This window comes from Cyprinus carpio, chromosome A20 (assembly GCF_018340385.1).
Source record: "Cyprinus carpio isolate SPL01 chromosome A20, ASM1834038v1, whole genome shotgun sequence".
NCBI lineage: Eukaryota > Metazoa > Chordata > Actinopteri > Cypriniformes > Cyprinidae > Cyprinus > Cyprinus carpio.
Window position 1 is genome coordinate 27,115,317 of NC_056591.1, and position 8,559 is coordinate 27,123,875.

An 8,559-nucleotide genomic window follows, 5' to 3' on the forward strand; every position below is an offset into this window, starting at 1 on the left:
AGTGTTTCTCAGGTGAGCTGTGCTCTGCTTAACTTTCCCTGCAGTTGTGTTCCTCTGCCGCCCGCGGCTCGTCCTGCTAAAGAGAGTAATTTGGCTTATCTTATCACGTAGACCTCACAGCTGCCTTTTGATTCCTCTCCCTCCTTCTCCTCTTTTCTCTTTTTTTGGGCTCTGCTCTTTTTCTCATTTAGTCCAACAAAGATTGTCCTCGGAGATTGACCTTGCGTTTGCCCGCAGGCCGAAGCCCTCATGCTAGTAACTAGATAACACACTCTATCAGCGAGAGTGAAATCGTTGGGAGAACACACTGCTGATAGTAGCATCAATCCAGGCCTGACACTGCGCGGGTCAACCATTTATCTCCCATAATGCCCCGGGCCATGCACTCGCCATCTTGCTTTGCTACATCCTTTTTTTAATAACCTTGGCCACGTTGCGTTTCCACACCACTCTTCCTTTCTAATCTGCTATAAACTCTGTCTGTGTGTGTGTGTGTGTGTGTGTGTGTGTGTTTGATTTGCACAGGAGTAGTGAAGGTGAACAAATTTACTCAGATATCTCTGATTTTTATCTCGTTGGTTCTTATACAGTCACACACACACACACACACACACACACACACACACACACACACACACACACACACACACACACACTTCTGCTGTTCTTACATAAAATTATAATTATCAGACTTAACCAAACCCTATCCCTCTATACACACACGTGTGTGTTTTTTTTTTTGTGTGTGTTTTTTTTTTTGTGTGTTTTTGGTGTTTTTTAATATTTTTATTTTTGATTCTGCTTACCAAGGCTGTATTTATCAAAAATACAGGAAAAAAAAACAGTAATATTGTGAAATGTTATTCCAATTTAAAATAATTATTTTCTATTTGAATATGTTTTGAAATGTTTTTATTTCTGTGTAGCAAAGATGAATTTTCAGCAACATTACTCCAGTCTTCAGTGTCAGATGATGAATACAGTTCAAAAGAACAGCATTTCATTGAAACAGAAATCTTTGTAACAATAAAAATGTCTTTCCTGTCACTTTTGATCAATTTAATGCATCCTTGTATAAAAAAATAAATACAAACCCCAGTAACTTGTTAGGTATACTAACCATTAAATGTACAGTAATGATAGAAAATAGCAGAAAGAAAATATATTTTATTCTTTGATATCAACATCATGAAATGCATTAACATTGCATTACACCACGGTTTCCTTTTTTATTGACATGATATTGCATAAAGAAAATATATTTTATTCTTTGATAAGCTAATAACTAATTCAATCATAAAAATGATAAACAAAAATTAATTATTTTAAAATCAAATCAAAATAAAGCACTTAAAATAGAAATGTTTCATTTGTTTATCTGCATCTCTATGTGACCATTAACCAACATCAAAGAGCTGTGAACATGCGAATGTCTCATTAAATCATTAAAATATTAACTTCCTGAGGAATATTTCAACTCAATATTTTATGTCAAAGGGGTTTGGTTGAAAGAATGTTGGCGATACCTGTATGACATTACATATCCAAAGTTTTCAAAGATAAATGGTATGACACACGGTAGGATTTTTAGAAATTAAAATTTAAGAGTGAAATAAAGAAGAATTGGGGAAAAATCAATAAATTATGAATAATTTTGCCATTGTGTGAATATGTAATCATGTAATCCATAAAAAGTTACTGTAATCTGATTATGAGCCTTTTAAAATGTAATTTAATCTAATTATGAGTACTTAATGTTTAGAATCTGATTACATAATCCAGATTACTTGCAATCAGTTACTACCCAGCACGCTTGTAACAGAAGAAACATGAGATATTTCCTGCTAAGATCAACCTGTTGATGTTTTGATATCCTTAACCATTTTATCATTCTATCTATGTTATTTATCTATCTTTCTATCTATCTGCCAATACACGTTCAATAATTATTCAAATCTCTTTAAGCACACCCCTGATTCACCTCCATCTAATCATAACATTATGAACAATGATAACATGTTACTGAATTCAAATAAAGAGGGGAAAAAATTTATTTGATCCTCTGCTGATTTTGTAAGTTTGCCCACTTATAAATAAATGAAGGGTCTGTGATTTTGTTATTGTAGGTTTATTTTAACGGATAGAGACAGAATACCACCAAAAAAAAAAAAAAACATCCAGAAAAAACACATTATATAAAGGTTAGAGATTGATTTTCATTTCAGTGAGTGAAATAAGTATTTGATCCCCTAAGAACCAGCAAGAATTCTGGCTCCCAAAGACTGGTTATGTGTCCATGTGGAACACAGATTAGTCCTGCCACTTAAAGAAGTTACTCCTAATGTCAGCTCGTTATAAGACCCCTGTCCACACAATCTGTATCTTCTATTCCAACCTCTCCCACCACCATGGACAAGAACAAAGAGCTGTCAAAGGATGTCAGAGACAAGATTGTAGATCTGCACAAGGCTGGAATGGGCTCCAAGACCATCAGCAAGAAGCTTGGTGAGAAGGAGACAACTGTTGGTGTGATTATTCGGAAATGGAAGAAATACAAAACAACCATTAATCGGCCTTGATCTGGAGCTCCGTGCAAGATCTCGCTTCATGAGGTAAGGATGATCATGAGAAAGGTGAGGGATCAGCCCTGAACTACACTGGAAGAGTTTGTTAATGATCTGAAGGCAGTTGGGACCACAGTCACCAAGCAAACCATTGGTAACACACTACGCCGCAATGGACTGAAATCCTGCAGCGCCCGCAAGGTCCCCTGCTCAAGAAGACACATGTACAGGCCTGTTTAAAGTTTGCCATAGAACATCTTAACGATTCAGAGAAGGCTTGGGAGAAAGTGCTGTGGTCAGATGAGACCAAAATTGAGCTCTTTGGCATTAACTCGACTCGCCGTGTTTGGAGGGAGACAAATGCTGACTATGACCCCAAGAACACCATCCCTACAGTCAAGCACGGAGGTGGAAACATTTTGCTTTGGGGCTGTTTTTCTGCACGAATAAAACAAAAATGACGCTACGCTGATTTGGAGTGACACAGAGGAGACAAATTGTTGAATAAAGACATTATTTTTGTTTTCTTCCTGTACAAAAAGTATTCTCATCGCTTCAAAACGTTATGGTTGAATCACTGATGGAAGAGGTACTATTCTGACGATGTCTTTCATACTTTCCTGGACTTTGACACTGTTATTTATTTGGCAGTCTATGGGACAGTCACAAGCCTGCCGGTTTTCATCCAAAATATCTTAAATTGTGTTCTGAAGGCGAGCAAAGCTTTTACGGGTTTGGAACGACATGGGGGTAAGTGATTGATGACAAAATTTTCATTTTGGGGTGGAGTATCCCTTTAAGGTCATGTAGGGGCCTAGCCAGTCTCCAGACCTCAATCCTATAGAAAATCTGTAGAGGGAGCTGAAACTTTGAGCGACCAAACGACAGACAAGAGACCTTAAGAATTTAGAGAGGATCTGTAAAGAGGAGTGGACCAAAATCCCTCCTGAGATGTGTGCAAACCTTGTGACCAACTACAAGAAAAGTCTTACCTCTGTGCGTGCAAACAAGAGTTTTCTGCATCAAGTACTAAGTCATGTTCTGCTTGGAGATCAAATACTTCTTTCACTCACTGAAATGCAAATCAATTTCTAACCTTTATATAATGTGTTTTCTTCTGGATTTTTGGCTGGTATTCTGTCTCTATCCGTTAAAATAAACCTACCTTAAAAATTACAGACCCTTTATTTCTTTGTAAGTGGTCAAATTTACAAAATCAGCAGGGAATGAAATATTTTACCCACTGTAGATTATTGTAATTGTCTAGCTCTCTGTCATTTGGCGGTGATTGAATTCTGAAAGCTCACTGGCCAAGAGAAATAACCCTAGTAGTGTGTTAGTGTGTGTGTGTGTGTGTGTCTGTAACAGAGCTTTTGATTGGCTGTTAGGATAACAGACCCTCCATCACTGTCTGTCGTTGCTATAGTGAGGAGCTCAGAGTGGTGGAGGATGAACGCTGGAGGGAGAGAGACACACACACAGAGAGAGAGAAGAGGTTAAATGGTGTCTCATCAATCTTAATGAAATGCAATTATTTCTGCCCGTATTAATCATTTTTGCGCGTTTGCTGCTGGCCCCTTCAGTTAGCCATCCATCTCTCTCTCTCGCTCGCTCTGTCTTTCTCTGGATAATTCCGTTTCTTCTGCTGCAGTTGTTTGTTTACTTGGGGTCGTTTTTAACTTGTGCAGTTCTATCAGTTCCCATTAATTTGGTCTCGCTCTCTCTCTCTCTGTCTGTCTGTGTGCGCGCGCGCGCGCGGTGTTAAAGTGAGATCATTGTTGTCAAATGGGAGGTTGCGTTTCTGTGTGTGAGCTGCGGACATGACTGATTATCATTTGTAACATTTGGACATGACTGATTATCATTGGTAAGTCTGGTGTCTAATGTGTTGCTTGTGTATGTAGTGTGTATGTTACTAATGGTTTCTCTCTAGGTCTCAGAAGATCTTAATATTCTAAGTTTATCCCCTCTTTTTTCTGAAGTCCGGTAAAACCCACCGCAGAAGTTTACTAGATTGTCTGCGAGTTTGGAGATGGGCTGATTGTACAGCGACCTCTGCTGACAGATTAAAGTAAGTACAATCAACTGAATATAACAATGACTCTAGAATTTGTACATAAAAATCTCTATCAATAATTTATTATCCCATTAAACATTTCGGTGTGAAAAGAAGCATGTATTATTTAAAATTAATTAAAAATAAACATTCTTCTGTTCAAAAGTTTGCGGCCAGTGAGATTTTAAAAAAAAAGAAATTAGTACTTTTATTCAGCATGGATGCACTAAAGTGTTCAAAAGTGATGGTAAAGACATTTATAATCTTGCAAAAGATTTCTATTTCAATAGGAAGTTTCTTTTCATAAAAGAACCTTGCAAAGATAAATGCATCATGGTTTTCTGAAGGATCAAGTGACTCTGAAGACTTGAGCAGTGGCTGTTGAAAATCAGCATTGCATCACAGGAATAAATTACAATTGAAAATATATTCAAATAGAAATGGTTATTTTAAATTCTAATAATGTTATTGACTTTATTTGACTTATTTTGCACAATTTAACATTATAAGCATCTATGCTGTAAATGCTTTAGCAATATAAATGTGTATTTTTAAGCACAACATTTAAATGATAGATAATCTTATAGGCTTTATTCATAGCAAACTTATAGTCTGAACTGAGAAACAGCTTCATTTAGTCTTAATATGCAATCCTGTCACTTTTTTTTTTTTTTTACTTTCCAACATATTGCCAGAAAATAGCATTTAAAATATCACACAAATCTTGTATTTTACACTGTGTTTAGTCTGATCATATTCAATTTTACATGACCTTGTGAGCCTGGTAAACAGTTTTTAATGTTAAAATTAGTTGAAAACATTTTTCATTTTATATGAGTTGTGGCCCAATATTGTAAACCACACCCACACCCACACACACACAAAACAACCAACCCAACAATTTTCCCACATTTTTCCTCTGAAATGACAACATCAGTTGAGAACTTTTATGCAACATATTTAATGTTGATATAATAGGTTTAATATCAATCAAGTAAAACAGTTAAACATACTCAAAAGTCCTAAATTCACAGACAAAAAAGGCAAAATGCATATAAATGTGGTTACAATGAATGATATGCTCTTCGAATAATATCATAAGAGGCAATCAGTGCTTTAATGAAGTTAAAAACAGAAATGACCGCCGCTCTGAATACATCTCGACAGACTGTTAAAATGAGGGTTAATATACCAAAGACCCGCCGCGCCGCCGTCTCCCCTCAGATCAGACATCACTGACTTCATGAGCCCTACTCTGATTTAAAGCACGTCAAAGTTTAAATACACAGGGCATAAAACACACCAGCTCTTCAACTCACAGACATTACATCTCTGAGAGACAAACTTCTTCAAAGTTCAGCAGCCACATGGCAACAGAGGTATGTGTCAAAATAAAACAGACTCAGAAGAATGTGATTTGATTGATTATTAAGACTGCAGTGATTAATTAGGCATTACAATAACAATCAAGACTTTGCAACAGTTGTTATGTTCATTAGTCCCGGCCTTTGGTCAGTTTCATACATTCAGTGCTAAAAGTGAGGCAAAATAAACCGCACATTGATCTGATTTCAAACAATAAATCACTTCAATCTGATATCAAACATTCTGGCAGAAGCATACCGTTCTTGATGCATTTGCGACTGCAAATCTCTCAATCAAACAGCATTAAATCAGTAGTTATAATGTCATTATTTATATATATATATATATATATATAAATATATATATATATATATTTTTTATATATATAATATTTTTTTTTATTATTTATATATATATATATATATATAAAAAGTTCTTCTCTAGTACTGAAGTAAACAACCGGAATGATATTATAGCAACTAATGCCCCAAAATAATAACATACTTCCTCCCAATTAAAAGTCTAGCCATAACAATAAAAACAAAGGCACAAAATGCTAAACAATCTTTGCACTGAGCTGTCATGGAGATCATTTTGAGCGGGTTGTGCTGGGCGAGTCTGTGTTAGATTTATGCTGAACCGTTACACATTCAAATCTAGTTGAGTTACTTTAAAACAGAGAGAGAAATGAGCATAAACAATAAAAAGAGGTGTCCTATTTTCAGCAGAAGTGTTAAGATGCAACTCAAACTGACCCCAGACCAGCAGCTGGACCAGAGTGAGTTGAACAGGAGATAAAGAAAGAGAAAATGAGGTAGACTTCTGTGTAAACACAAAGCAAATTATTACTTTCTCAGATTAATAAAACAAACTAAAGCTGGGTTAAAAACATCAGACTCGAACGGAAAAGCATGACTATGTGAAACTGAAGGAGGTAGTTCTAACATATGAGAACAAGAGTCGGTGAGTTTGATAAGCAACAGTCGATAGATTCAGTTAATGGTCAACGCTTCCCTACAGAATAACATCAAATACGCTTATTTGGTTTGTTCCCTGAGAGAAGTTCATCCTGAGAAGGATTGTGGGTAGAAATGTACAAAAATACACTGTATAAATCTGTACGAGGTTTGGGATCTGAGTCTGTGCTATCGATGTCTGTCATTTGGTCAGTTTCTTTCTCTCAGATTGTTGTTCTGTGCACTTGATTAAATACGATGCACACACACACACACACACACACACACACACACACACACACACACACAGACACAGACACACTCACACATTCATGCGTCACACCCTCGCACGTCTAATGCCTTCAAACACAGCCAGTCTTTGGTATAAAGGTCTATACCAAAACACACAGTTAGTTTACGCCCTCCAATGAAAACACAGCACATGCATGACACGCTGCTTGATTTGTTAACACACAGGATAATCGTCAGAGCAGTCGTGTAAGCTCGCTTTGAATCTTTTACACATTCAGTACGGTCAGAGAGGTGTTGTCTTGTCTTTAGAGACCTCAAGTGGAGGATGAGCGCCGGTTCAAGTCATAATGTGAGGCAGCAATCCCATCTCTTTTCTGAAACCTCTGCCTGAGAGCACACACACACACACACACACACACACACACACACACACACACACTTCTGCTCATGTTATGGAGATACAGAAACTTAAGACTGTTCAAAGATTCAAATCTACAGAATGAACTGAATCTCACAGAAACATGCACATGAAATATTTAATCCTTTATATACGAAAGAAAAATGAAGATTTCATGTCATGAAAAATAAGCAATTTTCACTCCAAATGGTCACTACTCTGATTTAATAATAATAATAATAATAGTCATTATTCTCATTACTGTAATTAATTTTTTACTGCAAAATATAAAAATACTGCATTAAAATGATTTTATTCAAATCAGCAACACTACCATGAAGTATAAACACTTTAGAAATTAAATATTAAAATTTTTATATTATTTATTATTTAATATTATTTAAAATTTACTTTTTTGGTATATTACAGTAATGAGAATGATTTTTTTTACATTAAAGTGAGGGGAAGTGCTTAATTACAAAGAAAATAATGTCTTAAAATGATAAAAATAGGATAGGATAAAAAAATAATTATCAATTCATAATTTCTTTCTTTTGAGGTAAAATATGACTCTGGCATGTTTCATGAGATTCACCCTCCCATTCCCTCCAGATCAGGACAAAATGAGAGACATCAACGAGATGAAATGCTGCCGTACGCTCTATAAACCCTTCTGTGTTATTGAAAATCTTTTCTTGGATTTCTAAAGCTCATCAGAACTTAAGGTCGACAGAATGAAAAGGGTCTGAAATTATTGCTGGCAGTCACTTCGCTGGAGCTTTCAACGGCACTGAGACATTAAACAGCAAACCTCCACAGCATGGCATTCTGGGTAAACACTGCTTACTTTGTTCAAGTGCACTTTTGTTCAGTTTTCCACTGTTCAATGGATGATTGTAGCAGATCTCCGCCAGCAGCTTTAAATGATTAGATCTATCTAAGGCTTCAGTTCATCTACATTCATTAGCT